This window comes from Phyllostomus discolor, chromosome 4 (genome assembly GCF_004126475.2).
Source record: "Phyllostomus discolor isolate MPI-MPIP mPhyDis1 chromosome 4, mPhyDis1.pri.v3, whole genome shotgun sequence".
Classification (NCBI taxonomy): Eukaryota; Metazoa; Chordata; class Mammalia; order Chiroptera; family Phyllostomidae; genus Phyllostomus; species Phyllostomus discolor.
The window spans coordinates 123,743,824-123,763,642 of record NC_040906.2 but is presented as its reverse complement, the minus strand read 5'-3'; the positions used below and the strand labels follow the sequence as shown (position 1 = coordinate 123,763,642).

The 19,819-nt window shown below is 43.4% G+C and overlaps 1 long non-coding RNA gene across 1 annotated transcript; it reads right to left on the bottom strand.

Annotated features, from left to right (window-relative positions):
- Positions 1-4,900: 4,900 nt before the first annotated feature.
- On the bottom strand, positions 4,901-18,701 carry LOC118500211. The gene is made up of 2 exons (XR_004902767.1): positions 17,911-18,701; positions 4,901-6,795 (listed from the first exon to the last, which is right to left on the bottom strand). It is a non-coding gene; the product is annotated as an uncharacterized LOC118500211 (long non-coding RNA).
- Positions 18,702-19,819: the final 1,118 nt, after the last annotated feature.

Genomic DNA, 19,819 nt, shown 5'->3' with positions numbered 1-19,819 from the left:
GGATTCTTGATGTTGTATAGAAAGGATTTCACAACACGAGTCCTGGTGGCTATGAGGGTGTATTTATTAAAGCTGGGGACAGTGAAACAAGGAAGGGCTTAGAATAGAAGAAGCAACAGGAGCGGCCAGGTTGGGCTGCCTTAGCTCACTGGGAAGTCAGAGCAAAGGGGCTTTAGGGATGGCATCAGGGGATTAGCCTGGGACAAGCTGCTACTGCCCATTTATCCTCTGGTTATAAGTCTCAGGCTCCCTTAGAGTTTCGGAGATGTGGGCCTGTGGGGGAAGAAACGAGGGAAGAAAAGGGAAAGGAAATGATACAGGCTGCTCCCGAGAGAGAGCATGCATGCTGGGTCCTTTGTTTTGAGTTTTTGTCTCTCTCTTGCAGTTGGGGATCTTAGGGGATGTTGTAGGTTAGAGTTTCAGCGGAATATTCATCAGTTTTCCAGTGTGATTTTTCAGGGCTGCAGTCTCCACTGATTGGTCAGTGCGAGGGCAGACAGCCTTTAGTCACTGCAGCTGGTCCTGACACCTGGTTTTGCTGCTTTGCTGGGCCTGGACCTGAAATACAACTGAGGCCTAGATGTTATTTCTAGGGAGGTGAATTTTGTATCTGGCTGTAAATTGCTTGGCCAGTTTGTTCAGCTATTTTTACCGAACAGAAAGTGGGCTTCAGCTGCCTGCTACTGCCCATAGGTAAATTCTGGAGACAGAGGTTTGGTTAAAAAGGAAAGAGGTATTTGATTCAAAGGCTACACGGTCTGGGAAATGGCAGGCTCCTGCCTGAGAGCCCATCCCCTACAGAACATCCAGAGAAAAATCCCACTATCCTCTGCGAGAGAAATTCAAGGCTATGCCCAGAGTTCCTTCTCCCATTTAAAAATACTATCCTTTGGGAACCACAGGCGGCTGCAGCACAACCATCCAGGTGGCAGGGTTTGCTCCCAGTTGCATTCTGGCTTCAGGCTTCTCCCTGGAGTCTGCGTGTGGGGCTGGTGCTGCCATGCTGCTGCAACCGCTTCCTGTGCCAGGGCCCAGGGCCACTGCCAACTGTTGTGGCTGGCCACGGTGGGGCCTCCATTGTACCCGCCATGGGGCCCAGTAACTGCTGGTCCTGCTAACACTCTGGCCTGCATGTCTGCACTGGTGGGTCCCAGAGGGAAGAAGAGAGGAGTTTCTCTCTTTTCTCCATTTAAATCTCCTGGCCAAACTTCCAGGTACTCTGGAAGGGCCTAGCTCCCCCAGCCAATCTCTTTCTTTTCTCAGGTTAGACTGACAGGACAGCACCTCCCCCGCCACCATATTGACCTTTATGGTACACATGCTGCTGTGTCCCCTGGAACCCAAATGGAGTAGGAGGACTTTTCCCTCTGTCAATCACTCCTGCTAGCCTTGCACAGACTCCATGTAGATTTCCCTGGGGCAGGGAACGTTTGTCATCCTGTGCACACAGCTTCACCTGAACTGCCTTGGGCATTTCCTGTGGCCCCTCCCTCACTCCGGTGTCTGACCACATGGCCTGGTCTACCTGTATCACTATCTGTCTGAATTTCCTTATTCCACACCCCAAGGAATTTTCCTTGCTTCTTACTATTCTGTCTCATATCTATTGTCATTTTGCATCTAGGATAACATACCTTTAGAATGTCAGAATAATTTCTTCCCCCCAACCCCCACCACAACCACTGCACCAGAGCAGAGACCACAAAGCTCCTCATTGCTATTATCATGTTAGTCGTTGACTGTTAACTATCCTATACCCACCTGTGAAAACAAATATGTGTCATTCATTTTACTTTTTATCCAAGCCCCGAGATTTTCCCCGCTTTGCTTTCTCCTGCTTCCCTAATCTATCACCAGTGGATTTCATGTAACTCCCTTACACCTCCTCCTTTGATTATAATGTGTAAAATAAGGTGCAAAACTGCTATTCTCTGGAACATTTTCTCCATCTGTTGAGGTTTTGCTTGCCAGTAATTGTCATCAGTTTGGTTCAAATAAGCTCATAAAAATTCTCTACAGGTTTGAATGTTTCTTTTGTTGACATGATTTTATGAAAATCAGATAGAAACTTGAGTATGAGGGACAAGACCATATCTCAAATTTGGATGCAGGCTGTGACTAGAACTGCTTCCATCCTGTGGCCTTCAGAGGTGGGGTAGTCAAAGGCAAGGGCGGGGGAATTTGGGTGGTAATGTTTACCAAGTCCTATGACATGACACAGATACAGAGTTGCTCCCAACACCACTCAGTTAGGTGGGAGTAGCTGGTGTCTTTCCAGTCAAGCTGTGTGTGGTCTGCCTCTTTTCCCAACATAGAGGAAGATACTAACTCATCTTAGACTTATCTGGTCTGACCTGTTTCATTAGGTACTTTAGCCATAAAATCCCCAATGTGAAAGTGACATTTTATGGAGTCTCCTATTGTGTGCACTTGCTACTGTTCTTCTAATCTTTACCTACATGACCTCCCAGAGGGAAAACATCTCCCCTTTTAAGTTATGTCTAGCCATGACCAGTGTGGCTCAGTTGGTTGGGCATTGTCCTGCAAAGTGAAAGGTTGCCAGTTTGATTGCTGGTCAGGACACATGCCTGGGTTGTGGGTTCGGTCCCTGGTTGGGCTGTGTATGAGAAGCAACTGATGGATGTCTCTCACACTGATGTTTCTCTCCCTCTCTTTCTCTCTCCCTTCCCTTCTCTCTAAAAATAAATAAAAATAAAATCTTTAAAGTATGTCTAGTCTTTGATCATTGTCAATGTAAGACATGTCCAAACCTGTGAGAATTTTTTTAAAATCTTATTTTAATAGTTGTTCAAGCACAGTTTTCTGTCCTTTACTCCCATAGAATTTTTGTTTATTTGAACCAAACTAACAACAGTTGCCGAAAAGCAAATCTCAACAAATCGAGAAAATGCTCTGGAAAATGGCAGTTCTACCACTTATTTTAGACATCAGAATTAAAGGGGAAGATGTAAGGAGGTCACATAAAATTTACTGGTGATAGATTCACTTTAATGATAGATGGTCACTTTCACATTGGGGATTGTATAGCTAAAGTACCTGATGAAACAGGTCAGACCAGATAAGTCCAAGATGAATTAGTTTCTTCCTCCATGTTAGGAAAAAAAAGGCAGACCACACTCAGCTTGGAGAAAGCAAAGTGGAGAAATCTCTGGGATTGGATAAAAAGTAAAATTGAGAGACACATACTTCTTTTACATCGGTGGATACAGAATAGTTAACATTTACAGCATCTAGAGATGGTATTTGAGTGTTGGAGGAAAGCCCCAAAAGTCTAAATTCAGGACCGATTTGGAAGAACTGATAGGTAGCCTTATTCGGATTCAGAGGAGCTTTAACAGGAGGAACTTACATACATGGGCAAAACAGCTGCTCTAAGTGGTGGCTGGCAGGGAAGAACCCATACCCCTCCCGGGACAGGATCCCTTTTTTACAGATGGTTGATAGTAAAACCATAAGGTGGTTAGTCATGAAGACCACCAGAAAGAACAACATATTCCTGAGTTAACAGATAACATCAGGTAGTTATCGTACTCTATACATTCATTAACCTCCTTCCTGGAAGCATTCCATTCCAGTTTTCTGGGTAGTCAGCCAAGCCTGAGGCTACAGAGGGTTAACAACCCAGCATTTCCCAGTTGCTTTTGCTGCTGGAGCCCTGTTGCATCTCAGTGAGTTTCCCTGCAGTGGGGAACAAGACAACAATGAGGTGTTCCATGGTCTCCTGCTCTGGCGTGGAGATTGTGTCCTCAGGGGTATGAGGGGTCTGACATTTCAATACTTGATCCCATTTCAAAGGTAAGTTATTAGGTATGTTATCATACATGCAAAAAGATGACAGGCTCAGTTAAGATAAAGATTGACCCTTTTTAGGGAAAAATACCAGCCTAGGCCATGACTATGAGCCATGAACCACTTTTAATTAAAAAGTTTTAATTTCAAACCATCCTATGTGGTTACTTTTGGTCTCTGAGTTTGTAAGGCCACCATGTAGTCCTCCCTGGAGCTTCTCAGGTTTAGTATACGGCCTCTTTTTCATCCATGCGATCATAATTGTTTTCACATTGGCTTAAGCCTTCTGTTTTCCCAGGTGTCTGCCTGAGAGCTCCTTTACTGTGCTTCAGGACCCCCTGCCTCTGCTCCCAGGAGTGTGTCTCCAGCTCTCAGGGAAGCTTCATCACACTGTAGAACTGGGAAGGCAAAAAAGCTGGCCAGCACCCTGCCCCTTGCTACTGGTTGGCACTAGTGTGTTGTATTTAAAGAGACAAGCCAAAGTATTGGGTTGGCTGAAGAGTCCGTATATTTTTCTTTCCATACAATAAAATGTTTTTCATTTTCGCCAATAACTTTATTGATTTGGATATTTTGAATATGTCAGCTGTCTTCTGCGTGGTATAACATTGATTGTTCTCAACTAATGTCTCAATTTGATCACTGTCAGCTTCAATTAGTCTACCTGACTGTGGAGCATTGTCCACCTAGAAATCTCCAGCGCAAAATGTCACAAACCACTTTTGACACATTCGATCAGTCACAGCATCTTCTCCATACACTGCACAAGCCTTTTTATTTTTTTTTGCATTTCAGTTTCAGTTTTACCTTCTTGAAATAATAGAGTGTAATATGTCAAAAATGTGTATTTTCTCTCATCTTCAATATTAAAATGGCTACACCCAAATCACCAATTTTGGTATTTTTTGTAAATGTATGCTGATATGATAGCTGTCACAAGACAATCTAACAAAAGTGTTTCCAATGAAGTTAAAGACAGCTAAGCGCTACTAGAGCCATCTTACGGAGAAAACCAAACAAACTTTTTGGCTGACCCAATACTTGATCCCATAGTTTATGTTTAGAATAAAAATATAAAGATGGTGATTGTTTATTAAACAATGTTTTATTAAACAGCAATTTAGTTTTCTGAACATTTCAGGCACATTGTCAAAGATAAAAAGTCTTCAAAGCTTATTATGTACCCAGTGCTGGTTTTACACCTTTACATGTATTTTCATTTTGTTCTTATGAACATCCTATGAGGTAGACACTGTTATTACTATTCTCATGCTGCAGATGATGAAAACTTGGGCCCAAAGACATCAAGCAACTTGTCCAAATGACACAGCTGGTGGGTGTCTGTCTGGCTGGGATTTGATCCCAGGCAGCCTGACTCCAACATTGTCTGTGTCTGAGCTCTACACCTTTGGAGTACGTGCTCAGGCTTTCACATACTCAGCAGAACATGTGGTTACAGACTAGCTCACAAATGAAGGCTTTCTTGGTAGGATATTTCTTCAAGATGATACTAGCAGTCTCATAGATGAAATATTTTTTAAGTAAAATTTATTACAAACTAGTAACACAAGCAAGAGTGAATGCGTGCTGCATGATAGTAGAATTAATAGTTGGAGTATAAAAATACCCTGTAATGAGATTTTAGTGTGTTTTTTTTGTTCTTTTTTTTTATTCTGGCCTTCTACTTTTCTGGGGCCCATGGACACAACCTGGTCCTTGAGCTATTGCTATGTAAAATAACAAAACAACAACAGCTACTATTTCCTGAGGGATTTTATTTAGCTCTTTCTATACATGATCTTAAATCCTTAAGTCAACTTTAAGTATCATTGTTCTTACTTTACTGATGAGGAAACTGAGGCTTATTCACTGTTAACTGAGGCTCAGAGAGAATATTTCATAGCTAATAAATGAGAAGAGCAGGATTCAAACCCAGGTCTCCCTGATTCCCAGGCATGTGCAGATAAGCACTACACCCTCTGTGTGGAGACTGGGGAGCTCTAGGCATCACGAGACCACACTTATGTCAGATGCCAGCATGTGAACCCATGTGCTTCTGGAATTCAAACAACAAATGTCAGTGAGCATTAGCTAAGTTTTGGGCATACTCCTAGATACACTGGCAGAGATACACATTTTGAAAGAGAAAGTAGAAGGACAGGTCAGGATTCCCCCTTAATAACAGGTAACAATTATTGAAGGCTTGTTAACTTCTTTACATGTATTCTCATTTTGTTCCACACAAAATCATATGTGGTAGGCTCAATGATTATTATCACCATTCTATAGATCAGGAAACTGAGTCACATGTATGTTGCTTAGTAAATAGATATCTTGGGCTGAAGGATACATAAAGCCTTGCTGGTACACAGTGTGTCAGGCATGTTCGGTATGCTGTGTAAGAAGTATTGTGTCTTGGAACTAGCTGTGCTGTAACTGGAAACTCCTTTGAATTGTGCCATATTCATAAATCCAATTTCTTTACTTAGACTGTTAGCCCCTTGCGAGCAGAAGTCCTGTCTTTGAGGTCTCATGCCCTTACCCTGACTGGCCCAGAGCTGGCAAAAATTCCATCCTCAAAATCTTTACTGACTGTGTACATCAGGAGCATGTGAGTGGCTGTGGTTGTGGGCGAAAAGCCACAAAGCTCTGTGTGCTGAGTAGGAATATCTTGCTCACTTGTGAACCCAGGGCTCCTCCTCTCTCCCTTCCTGGGAGCATGAGAGTATATGATAAAATCAGAGTCATTTTCTTAAGGAAAACTCTAGCATGTAATTTCAGCCACAGGTGGATCTCTTCTGTTCCTCCAAGGACTGGGCATTGCCAGCCCTGCTGTAGCTGGTTGAAGGGGACCAAACCTCTCAGGAAGACGGACTTGGTTCCGTTTGACCAGCCAGAGCAGGTGGCAGCTCCACTGGGAGGCGACTGCAGGCAGCCTCTAGTGTGAAGGTTCCTTGGTATGTCCCAAGCACCGTTGGTCCAAGCCTGCAACACAGAGAGAACCAGCATTAGCATGAATCAAATCACAGTAGCTTGCCTTGCCCAGAACGTCCTCTCACAGGACTTGTGAAAACCACACATAATGTTTATCTTGAATTGCATGACTTTGCTTTATTTTCTTTCTTTGATCCTTATTCTTTTTTCATATAGAAACATTGTAGAGAACTACAAGGACACAGAATTGTGGAAGATGAAAAAGAAATCTATCATAATTCTCTCTCATCCCATCTTCTAAAATAAATTTAACATTTTGGTTTATGTTCTTTAAATAATCTTACATTTTAATTTTTAAAATAAATGAGAAATGATAACTTGTAAGAAATGTGATGCATATATAGAAGAATGTATGTGATCCGTGTGTAAGTCATGAAGCATGATGGTAAAGTGGTACCCGCAAGTAACCACCTACTTAGAAAAGGAACTTTATCGATACCATGGTGCTTCCTGAATGCTTTCCCCAGTTTAGCTCTTTAATTTCTCCTCAGAGGTAACTGCTACTCTGAGTTCCTTTCTAAAATACAATTTAAACAGTCTTTTAAAATAATTTTTACCATTGATGTATATATTCCTAAATAATACATTGTTCATTTTTTTAATATAATGGAATCATACCATAGGCATTCTTCTGTGACTTGGTATTTTCACTTCAAATGACATTTGAAAGCTTCACCTACAATGACTGGCAAATGTAGTTTATTAATTTTTATTGTTTTATAGTTTTCTACTATGTGAACATACTCTATTTTATTTAGTCATTTTCTCAGCAATAGACCATGGGGTTGTTTGGTTTGACAAATGGGTAAAGTGGGAAAACTTTTGATTCTTGTAAGTTTTAAAGGGTGAATCTGGATTCCAGTACATAGGAATGTACAGGCTGATCTTGCAAAGGAAAAGCAACATTTACCAGTCCACAACTTCTTGGGGGTCGAGCCAGAAACTTGTATTTTAACCTGTTCTTCAGGTGATTCTGGTGCAGCTAAAGTTTGAGAGCCACTGGACTTGAGAGATACCCACTGATTTCCTTCTATTTCTAAGTGTGAGCAAGGGGTAGGGAGCTGATTAAGAAGGAGAATCTCCCTAGAAATGTGGCTGACTACTTTCACAATGTATTTGAACAGGTGGGGAAAGAGGCGGGAAAAAGGGATAGTTTGAATGATGCCAGAAAACTGCTCTTGGGGGTTAGGCTTTGCCTGCCCTTCTGTTTCTTCTCCCTGTCGAAGACAAGTGTAATATAGTAGAAAGCATGTGGCCTTGGTGTTATGCTTACCTGGGTTCAAATCCCACTGTTGCTTCCTGGCTCTTTTGCTCTTAGGAAGTTATACAACATCTTTAAACCTCAACTTCAACATCTGTGCAGTGGGGGACCATACCTGCCTTGCCTACTTGTTGTAATGCATAGTGAAAAAAAGAGAAAAGGTGGCCAACACTAAGTCTTTGGTGGGCACAGTGGACACTTACAGGGGCCATGGAGTCCTTGAGACAATTCTAACTGCTTCTAAGGCCAAGGGTTTCATTCTTAATTCCAGCCTGTCCTTCATGTATTTCCCTTCCCTCAGCTGTGTTTTCATTTTATCTCTGAAGTGTTAGAACCACTGATCAGGCAAAGCAGAACTATTTTACCCAACCAAGGGGACTTCTGCCAGCTGAACCCTAGCTTGAGTGCTCTGTCTAGAATAAATAAGCTAGTGCAGAACTCAAAGAACTCAACAAGGCACCGTAGAGATGGCAAGTAGGTCAAAGCACACTGTGATGGTGGTGGGCCCCAGCAACTGTGGTGCGGCTCTAGGAGGTCTGTGCAGGGTGATATTGAAGCTTCTTTCATGTACGAAGTCCCCTCATTCTTGGTATGCATTCTGCTGGCTCAGCAGTCAGGCATCTTAACTCCTACTGCCAATGACAGAGGGGTCTCAGCTCTTCCTCTGGCTAACCTCACCCTTGCCCAGTCATTCTTCTCTAGCTCCCCCCTGGGGAACGAGGGGGCAGTCAGCTGTGGGGTGCAGCGTGGCCAGGCTGTCTGAAATCAGGACGGAAAGAGTATGTGGGTCCAGCTCATCAGTCAGAACATCATGCTTCTTGCAGTGTAATTTTTTCAATTCAGGACATTCCTCTTCATCATATCTCTCTTTTTCTTTACTCACATCCTTCTCCACCCACACAATACACCCTCAATTTCTGAGCAGGCAACATGAAGTCAGCCTTCAGGGTAAAGAAGGGAAAACTATCTTTACAGAAGGTATGATTTAGAAAAGGGAAAGTGTTGTCAGTAGAAAAAAGCACAATTCTGAGGCAGCTGCTTATTTTACAGGCATGAATGTTTATAAAGTAAGGACAATAACTTTCTTTGGAAAGAATATGCCATAATACGCTAATGTCAGAAACCTTATTCATACAAAGCATGGCACTCTAAAGCAAGCTTTCTCAACTTTGGCATATCGGGTCAGGTATGTCTTGGCTGCAGAGAGCTGTCCTGTGCATTGTAGGGTGTATAGCACCATCTCTGGTCTGTACCCACTAGATGCCAGTAGAACCCCCTAGTTGTGACAACAAGGAATGTGCCCAGACTTAGCCAGATGTGTCCTGGTGGCAAAATCACCTCCAGTTAAGAACCACTGATTTAAAGCTATCAATTTCTCTGTTCAGTCTTATCACTTCTCCATCTCTAGTAATTCTCCCGCATTCTTTAATTTCCCCACATTCCCCAAAGAGTACAGGTTAGTGTGTCCTCAAAGACCCGTAGACAGCTGCCTGGTGTCTGGATGAGGTAGAGGGTGGTGTCACCTGTGCTGCTGTGGCCTGCTGAGGGGTTTGGCCCTTTGTACTCTGGGTGCTTTCCCCTCTGAGGAGAAAAGGTGTCCTTCATCTCCAACCACTGCACATTTTTTCCACCACCTGCCACCTGTACACATGCATCCTCTCTTTGTCCTTCCTTTTCCTCCTCATCCCATGTTCTTATTTTAAGGCTTCTTAGTTCTATTTTATAGCTCCCTTTTGTGCACTTGGGCACACACAGTCACATCCTGTGGTTTCTCCTTTTGTGGTTCTGCTTAAGAACTCACAATACACACAGAGTACAGCCCCAGCCCTCATCTCTCACGCTCACGGACCACAGGGAGCCGAGCTGTGGAGCACATGCAGCCGTCCTGGAACCGGGGTTTAAGGGAGGGAGGGAGACTCCTTCAGCCTCCTCCCCCATTCGGAACCGCTGGGGAAGGAGATAGCCTGAGCCTTTAGTGACTGTGGTTTCTCCTCATGCTCAGAGCCTCTCTCCCTAAGTCCTTCCCCTTCTTGGGGTAAGCCCAGGCCTTTTAGGTCAGAGCTGGGAACACAGGGGATCAGGAAGGAGGGGAGAGAGGACTTAGCCATTTAGATGAGTGAATCACTATTTTAGTACTTCAAACTTTCCCCCTAACAGCCTCACTCCAAAGTGCTGCTTGGCCACAGGGTTGTGATGTGAAGTGGAAAAGAGAGCACAGCAGGGTCAGGGGCCTGACTACCTGGCCCGAGGCTGTGGCCTCCTGGGCTCACAGCACTTGCTGTTGTAACTGCAATGAAAGCCTTTTGAAATGCACAAACTGCCTCGGACACAGATGATGATAAAGGAAAAGGATGGATATTTAAAAATTACAATTCAGTTTGGTTAGCAGAAACATCTCATTTCAGGAGCACAATGACTGGAGGAAGGAGCTTAGAGGGCCAGGGCTGATTCTGTGAAAAGCCTTTAGATGATACGGCCTCTCTGCCAAGACGGCACGAGGTCTGGAGGCTGGGATGACAGCCTGAACTCTCGGAACCTAGAAGAAAGAGAAGGACCAGTGGGAGAGCAGCCCAGCCAGAATTCGGAGGCTCTCTCTTCATCGCTGAGGAAGACCCCTGCTGGCACAAAGCCCTGATGAGGAGGAGGGTAAAACCTCTGGGTGGGACTGTGGGGCCAGTGAAGAGGCACTTGCCGAAACCACACACTTCCTTACATTCCATAGCAAAGTAATCCATATGGGGATATAAAGAAGCATGTGGCCTCGGGAAGCAGTCTTGGTCCCGGCTTCTTCCATTGTCCAGATGCAGCCCAGCATCTCAGATGTGGGCCACTCACACCATCTCTCCTGCTCTAAGTGGGAAATGCTCAAAGGGCAGGACCACTGGGACCTTATCTCATCCACTCTATCACTCCCCCCAGAACATCCTGGGACACATCTGTGGTGAGGAATGGCAGTGCTTCCTGGGACCCTAGTTCTCCCTGCTGTTTGTTCAGAAATAAATGTCATCTGAGTTTCACTGGCTTATTTTAGTGTAGTTATACTCTTTGTTATTACTAGTAATTAATTTAATGGCTGCTGCTTTATACACTTCAGTATAATTCTTTTTTAATGTTTGAATTCCCATGAAGGGAAAATTAAAAAAAAAAAAAGAAGAGGGAATCCAATAGAGAAATACTTTGCACATGCTCTGAGAACAAACCCCACTGAGACATACAGCGGGCCCTCCTGGTTGCCTACTGCATGTCTGCGGTGCACGTGTGTTGAAGCCTGCAGCTGCCAGGGCAGCATTCCAAGCATGATTGTTCATTGTGGGAAGGATTTTTTTGTTCAGCTTCTGCTCCCACTAGCCTATCACCTGCCGCACAAACTGTGAGGCAGGAGCCACGGAGTGAGGGATGCTGGCAGCTGTCGAGCCACCTGGGGTCTGGACAGGCCATCCCGGCTAAAGGGCAAAAGGGTTTTCAGCCTCACAGCATCTGATTCTCTACCAGGAAACAGGGGGTCTGACAACAGAAGAACTGCACCCCAGAGAAGGTTTGAGGCTCACAGCACTGACGAGGGCTTAATGAAATCTAGTGATAAAATTAATAAAAAGAAGAGTGAAAATTTTTTTCAAGCTTACTCTATGAGTAAGGGATCATTTTTGGTGCTTTGCTTATACAACCTCTTTAAATCCACTGCTCTATGAAGCAGCGGTCATTTTCATCAGGTTTTCAGATGAGGGTCATAGAAATGAATAGGTTTACATACATGTAAATGGTAATGCTTTAAAAAACTAATCCGTTTGGAGGGAGCCTTTGATCAATCCATGGCGATGAGCTTAGATTGTAAGAACTGAGAAGGAAAGAAGAGAAGAAAACACTATAGGATTGATACTCTGACACTTATTCCTTTACAGCAGTGCATTTAGGGTACTGGTGGTGGTGATTGTTTAGAACCCATACTTTGTCTCAGGGAAATAGAGAAATGTCCTCGGCACTGCAGTCAAAATCTGACTTTGGGAATCATCCAATAGCTCATTTAATGCAATCCCATTGCTATATAACCTTCTGTGAAAGCACAGTCCTCCAGATTGTCAAGTGCAGTCTTCAAATCAGTGAGAATATGGGGCTGCTTTTTCTCCCCCACATCTGGGGGCTGTGATTGATCTAAAGCAGAGGCTGATGGGGAGAGCAGCAGCGGGGCCCAGGCGAAGGTGTGGCTATGCCTCTGAGAAGATGAGAATGTATTGTCCCTTCCAGGGAACCAGGGAACTTAAGAGCTGAGTAGAGGGTCGTTGTAACTGGTTCAGTTTGCCAGATTGAGATCTCGGAAGTGTTGGACATGTGAGTTTCAGACGTGTAGGTTTGCATAGATGAGAAGGACCACCAAGTGTTCTGGTCCAGAGAACTAGAAGGCGCAGCTGTCAGACACCTGCTTTCCATGAACCAGCTGAGGCCCAGAAGGCAGTTAATTCACAGGACAATACCAATGACAGAAAGAGAAGGAAGACACTGTGAGGTGATCAAGACAGTGCTGAACATCCCGGAGACTGTCCTTAACATTTGGGTGCGAATGTTTTTGACTTTTTGTCAAGCCCAAACTCACAGGGCCAAAAGGTCACTCAAAAGTTGGCTTCAAAATCTTTAGGAAAAAATAAAAACAAAAAACTTTGATAACTAATTACTTGATTACATTTGAGTCTCTTACTTTTTCTGATCATCTAACTGAAGATACCAGGAAGGAAATTCATGGAACAGATTAGAAAACAGACAGAGAGGTAGGCTGAATAAACAATAAGGAAACAACTACAACAAAAATAAAAACTTTTCAGACTGGGCCTAAAGGAAAGAGAAAAGTCTAAGGTGGGGAATATAAAGATGTGTTCCTCTGAGTTCTGCACAGGGCCGAAGGTCACTCATACAGCCAGTAGATGTAGGTTTTTTTCTAGATTACTTATTTAGCTTATTACCTGCCCAAATCTTCTGAATTAAGCAGGTGGTGTTAATAGAAAGAGTGGGGAGATATGGTGTGTCACTTGGCCACTTGTGCACTGTGTGCTATGGGCAAAATCACTGCCTTTCCATCCCTCATCCCTGTAGTGGTTGTGTGGCCGCTCTGCCCCCACAGGGTGGGTTGAAGGTTAGTAAGGTGATAGGGGGGATGGTCATGAGCTTCTTAGGAGAACAGGCTGGTGGCAACACGAAATGTCACTCAACATGTTATTGAAAACAAGATTTATTTTTCCCTCTCTGCCCTGGAATCAGATAATTTTTCAAAGCCCTTAATTAATAAATTGTTCTTTCCTTTATTCCTGAGAGGCAAGTGCCATTTGAAAGCATTTAGAAGTGAGGTAACAGTCAAGGTGCCATCACAGGTATTGACGGCCAGCATCATTTTTTCCTATTTCTTTCACTGAGCAGGGCAGGTTTTAAACATAAATGACTCAGACACAACATCACAGAGAAGTGAGCGTGGTGATTACCCGTTAATGGCCCTCAGAAACACTCTCTGATTAGGGGGAGATCAAGGATGTGTTCAGATAGGGAGAAGTCTGAGTTACAGGCTAACATAACATCATTTTCAAGGTTATTGGCAGCAGAGGGATGTAGTGGGGAAGAGATTGGGCACCTGTGCATTCTGGCTCTGTGACCTTGAGCAAATTCCTTAACCTCTTTGAGGCTCAGTTTCCTTATCTATAAATCGAGAATAATAAGGATTACTTTACAGGAGGCTTCAATGAGATAGATTTATATAAGGTGCTATGAACACAGTATTAGAAGTCTAATAAATGGATTCCATTACCATTATTCTATTATTTAATATGTATTTAATAATTAATATTGTTACAGTACCTGAAACTACTCATTGCATGGAAGTCCTTATATTTGGTCTACTTTAATGAGTTTCATCCTCATGACAATTTTATACAATGAGTGGTTCTAAAATACATGCAAAAGCTCAGATAGTATAAAAATATCTTTTCATATTTTAAAAAAACAATTATTATATTTTGGTATGCTTGAACAGGATTTGTTAAGGAAAGGGGCTCATCAGTATCATTTCTGACAAGAACCATGAAAGGCTTTGAATATCCAGGGCCCAGTATCACTCTTGGAACCTTTATGAAAAGATGTAAGCATATAAGGTGAAATAGTCAGACTGTCTCTTTAGTGACCATTAGGCTTTTGCTTCTGATGGCAGGTCTGACTTTAGTTAGCTAGCCCTTTGCTGGGTAAGGAGAGGAACCAGGACTTTCTGCAAGAAAATGACCTGTATCTCGCCCTCTGAATTTCTAATATAGTCGTTTTAGATCTCCTAGTCCCTTTTCTGCCCTACAGTCAAGCTTGAGAATTTGAAACAATCAATTAGTTTCTTCAAAAGCAATCAGAATTGCACACTTTTATGGGGGTTAGGACCCTGCTAGTGCTTGCAGGAGGAATGGTGCGCACAGAGGCATCCACCCCCAAATCGGAGCACTTGTGACCTTATGCACTGTTATCTCTGCTGGTGTTCTTGGAGGTTGTCCATGAAGCAGGGGTTATTCTGGAGTTCACCAGACACAAGCCAAATTATTTGGGGCTTACCATCATCTGGCTGAGGAGGTAGGAAATGAAGCAGAGGCCCCTCCTTTTAAGGCAAGCTTGGGGTAGTATGTCAGGAGAGGACCTTCTTTTTCCTAAGGCACAGCCAGAACTTCTTGCTATTTTTAGAGGACTGGCCAGTTCTGAATGTTGATTCAATCATAGGCATGAGTCTCATTTTAACTTCCCAGGGGCAGCCAAAAGCAAGGCCAGCTCCAAGAGCCCATCTTCTCTCCCTGCAGCATCTTCTGAGCATCCCTGCTCACAAGATGGGAATATTGGTGGCAGTTTACCATCACCGATGTCCTTGCCCTGCTACTCATCAGAGCTGGATAGCTGGAGCTGGGACTTCAACGAAGGGAGGGACAAAGAGATGGAGCCACCATTATACTAAGTTGTTTACTTATTTACACTTCCAGCAATTCTGTAAAGTTTCTTTGATTACTCAGGACAAAAGTATCTCTAGCAGGTAACGTAATTTGGAGACATATAGTGCTTAAGAAACTCACCCAAATCACACAGCTTGTATGTGGCTGACCTATGACTTGAAGCATCTCTGCAACCCAAAGCACACATTCATTCTAATAGTCTCTGTTTCCCAAGCTTGCCTGATCCCTAGTGCCACAAAGGCACTGAATTCTGTGAACTCTTGTTCTCTACACCCCGCTGCAGAGCCATGGGGTTGAAATCTGCATGGGAATGGGTGGGCATCCATATTTTTAATGAGCATTCCCAGGTGACTTCTATGCTCAGCAAATTTGGGGAAAAATCTCTAGGAGAGCTGCTCTCAGACTTGAGTGAAATTAAAATCAGAAGGGAGCTTGTTAAAGTGCAGATTCTTCTCTCAAAGATGCTGAGTTGAGCCACCTGGGCCAGGTCCCCGGGATCTGCATTTTTGCAACCATTCTCAATTTATTGTGTTGCCAGTGAGCTGAGGACTTTAAAAACATCGATCTAATAATAAACAAGACAGAGAGATATGGGTGCCAAGGTAACGGCATCAATACTGGAAAAGACTCAGCTACGGGAAAATCCGTTTGGATTAAAGGAAGGGTGTTGGCAAACGTGGTGACGAACAGTTAGGGATGGGGTAGTCTCTCTCCACACGCGAGCAGTTGACATGTTAGTCACAGAAGGTGACTGGGTGCTCTTGTCCACACCTGACCACTAATGTTTTATCTTTGCAATGTTTCCTGTGCTCAGCGTTCACCTGGAATGTTCTTTTCCCTTTGCCCATCTTCACTAGTTAAAACTGCTCTCTTTAAGGCTCAGTTCATATGACGCTTCCTCCACCAAGTTTGCGCCCAGTTGGAGCTCTTCCTCTTCTTAGTTCCTATTGTTTCTACCTGTGCACAGGCACACATCATAGCTTACCTTGCTGTCTGATTCCTTGTGTGCCTGCAGTGCATGCATCTCCTTTCATGAGGACTGGGATCCTGACAACTTTATTTTTGATTTCCCATACCACCTATTGCTTTAGTGAAGACCTTTTGCATATAAGGATAAGCAGGTAAAGTCGCCACCGCCACCAGCATGTCCACCACACCTAGCACTTCCTGTGTGGAGGCACTGTTCTCAGTGTTGTAACAAGTAACTTATATTTTAAATGTTCCCTTTTTTAAACAGATGGAGGACACAAGGCACTGAAAGGTTGTTGTTTGTGGAAGGGTCTCCTTTAGCAGCTATAGCCCTGTAGATGACCAAAGTCACACCTGTAAGGAGATCTGAGCTCTGTGGGTTCAGAAAGGAGCACTTTAAGAAATCAATTTTCTAACTCCATGTATCAGAGTCACCTGGAGGGCTTGCTAAACCACAGATTGCCAGGTCGTACCCCCAGAGTTTCTGGTTCAGTTTGCCTGGGGTGGGATCTGAGAATCTGCATTTCTGACAAGTTCCCAGGTGATTCTAATAGTGTTTCTCTGGGGGACTACACTTTGAGAACCACTGCTCTAGTTCAATTAGTGTTTCTGATGCTCAACAGTTCAAGAGCAGGAAACTACTCCCCCCGATTCTGAGCTTCCTAATAATGAGGTGGTGGAAGAGGAGTAAAGCCACAGAGAAGCTGAGAAGGTGTCTCTTCAAGAATGTGGTTTTGGAGCCTTTGCCAGTGAGGATGCGACAGGAGGCCTACACTCCAAGGGGAGGGGAACCTTGTCTGTGAAGTTACTAAGAATTTTCAGCTTGAGGGGTTGAACACTACTGGGAATCATCCCTTTGGCTTCTAATTCTTACCAGTAAACTTTTAGTGAAGTTGGGTGAAAAGTCGATATAAAATGAGGTAAGTTTTTCTTGAGAAGATAGCCCAGCAGAGGGTCCACTGACCCACACAACCCCAAGTCATATTTGCAGAGGGATGATACTGATAATATAATGTAAGATAACATAATAATAAGGAATAATGATAAAGATCGTTAGTTCCCAAAATTTTTTTTTGAACCTATTAAATTGAGTAAGAATTAAGAATTGCTTAAGGTCCAGGGAACAAGTCAGAGAATCTGGTTCTTGTCCTAGTTTTCCAAAGAAATATATTTCTAGGGGACTTAGTCTCTTAGTTTTTTTTTTTTTAAACATGTAACATTTCACATTGTCTTAGTGGGGACATCTGTGGGCTCATCTGAAGAAAACATTCCCATTCGATGATTGCATACTTGAGATAAATTACATATTAGAATTAAATTTCTCTGAGTTTCTTTGAAGAAAATTTCAATATGCATTCAAAATATTTTACCAAGTCACTGAAAGGGCAAGCCCCAAGTTCAAGGTCATGTGCTGTCAAATTTGCATCCAACACTCCTCAAACCCTAGCTATTGTTTAAATAATTGACCAGCCCCTACTTGGGGTGACTGCGCAAGATCTCTCTGCCCAGGAGCAATCTTTCATTGTCCCTCTGTCTTCCACACCTACCCTTCCTCTCGGCCTTTGCTTCAAGCCCCAGCACACAGAAACTAGTTCACTGTCAATACTAACTAGCCCACAATTCATTCCCACATACTGATAATGCAGGCAGGGGTGATTTCTCTCATTTGTTTCCCCTCACCTAGCTCTGCCTGATGGATCTGGATTGTAGCAGTCCTCCCCCACCTGTGTGAAGTGCAGAATGCAGGATGGGGTGCTTCACCTGCTCCTACAGATACTGCAGTGCTGGCTTCAGATGACAGAAGCAGATCACCCGCAGGGCTTCCCAAAAATGCACAAAGAAAGAAAGACAGATGGGCAAGACAGGAATGGCCAGAGGACAATTAGAGGAGAAAGCAGCATGGGGGAGCAGCTCAGGACTTACCTGGGGAAACGTTGCAGGCAGGTCCCTCCTCCTCTGTGTGCCTTCTTCCGTGGGAGGGGTCAGCCCCATGGTGGTGGTTACAGCATGGAGTGTTAGTATTATTATTTTGTCCAGAGCCGGCAGTGTTGGCTTGCATTTCTATGCCTTCCTGTCAGAATACTCTCAAGGAAACAGCAGCTGGTGAGCTCAGAAATGTCAGTCAGAATCTTGGCCTAGTTTGGGGCCTTGAAGATTTTTACAGAAAGTTAAAAAGGTTTCTGGGCCAGTGTCTCCTTTGGGTTTTCCCTCTCCTGCTTCTCACCTTTTCCATCTTCTTCTTCCTTTTTTATTTTTATTTTTTTGCAATTTCACCTCAGTAGCTAGTCCCTTAAACTGCCTGCCTCTGCCTTTCTGATGGTCCCCTTTTTGGTAGAGTTGTGGTTCTCTTTCCAGCTTAGCCTAACTACCTGATCATTTTCTAAGCATTTAACTAGTACTTGTGTACTTATGTGACTTATTTTGTCTCCTTACTTATTCCCTTTTCTTCCCTTTCCTGCCATTCTCATCTTTGTAATCACTATCCTTCTGGTCACACAGAGAAATCATCTGTCTTCCCTTCATGTGCATCCCCTCTCCTGAGAATCCATCCTTTCTCCTTATTTGTGCCCTGTCTGCTCATTTGCCTTTCACTCTTTTACTTCTGGCATTTGTTCTGGCTTTACCTCTTACTGTGTCCTGTCTAGATGTGACCTAGCTTCAGATTTGCACTGCTCTCCTCTTCTCTCCTCCCCTTCCTCGGGCAGTCTCCCTCTCTGGCTCCTCTTGTCTCTGCTCTCGGACGGCTGGCCTCTTCCTTTTTGTACTCTGCAGCCCGTGCCCACCCCCAGCACACTCTCCCACCTGTTTGTGTCTTTTAAGGGCCTTGGTGATGTCCATGCCTTATGTCCACCTCAATCACCACAGTGACGGGCTTCTGCAAGCTGTTAAATTACACCTCTTCAGCTGTCTCATTGCAAGGAGAAATGTCCTTTGCTAAATCCTTTTTCAGATAGGCAAATCTATATTAATATTTCTGTTTATGGGATATACTGAGATAATACATGTGTTATTTTTTAAAAAGTAAGGACACTGAATTTTTTTTAGGATACTGGGTTTATTTTAGGTTTTGTCAATATACGCCGCCTCAGTTACAACCCTTTTAGGTCATTTCTAATATACTTTGGCCATTTTTTTCAAATGGGAGGGTCATTGTGGTGGAGTTATGAAAAACATGGCTAGTTTGGGACTTGACTAGATAAGTGCTCAATTATATATATACAAATATTATTTTATATATAAAACTTTATATATATATTCATATATATATTTAGTGAGTGTCTGCCAAATTGTGGTATTCTATATTAAGCAAAGGAAATACAAAGGAGTGACTATGTTCCCTGCCTTAAGAGACTGAAATAAGTTCTTTTGGGGATAGGAACTATATCTGGGGAAAAATACAAAAAAATTGAAATTGATAGTATAGAAAATAAGCACTTTTGGCATTCAGAAGCGGAGATTGATAAGTGATGGACCAGGTAGTGAAATCTTCATGGAGGACGTTGGGCTCAGTTGGGTCCTAAAGACGGGATGGGCTCACCTACCTGGAGAGGTGAGGAAGGGCTTGAGCAAAGGCCTGGAAGTAGGAATGTGCAGAGTGTATTCAGGAAGCACTAATTAACCTGTGGCTGGATTCAGTGCTCTGTGAAGGGGTCAGTGTGGGGAAGGCTTGGGACACAAAGCAGCCACTTTGTGAAAATATACTCACAGCAGGAGATCTTAAAAGGAGTTCCTTTAGATTACACATTTATATGTAACAAGATAGTGCTACTATTTCTACATCTTAAGTAAACATAAATTGGGATTCTCTGATAATTATCACCTGAAAAATCAT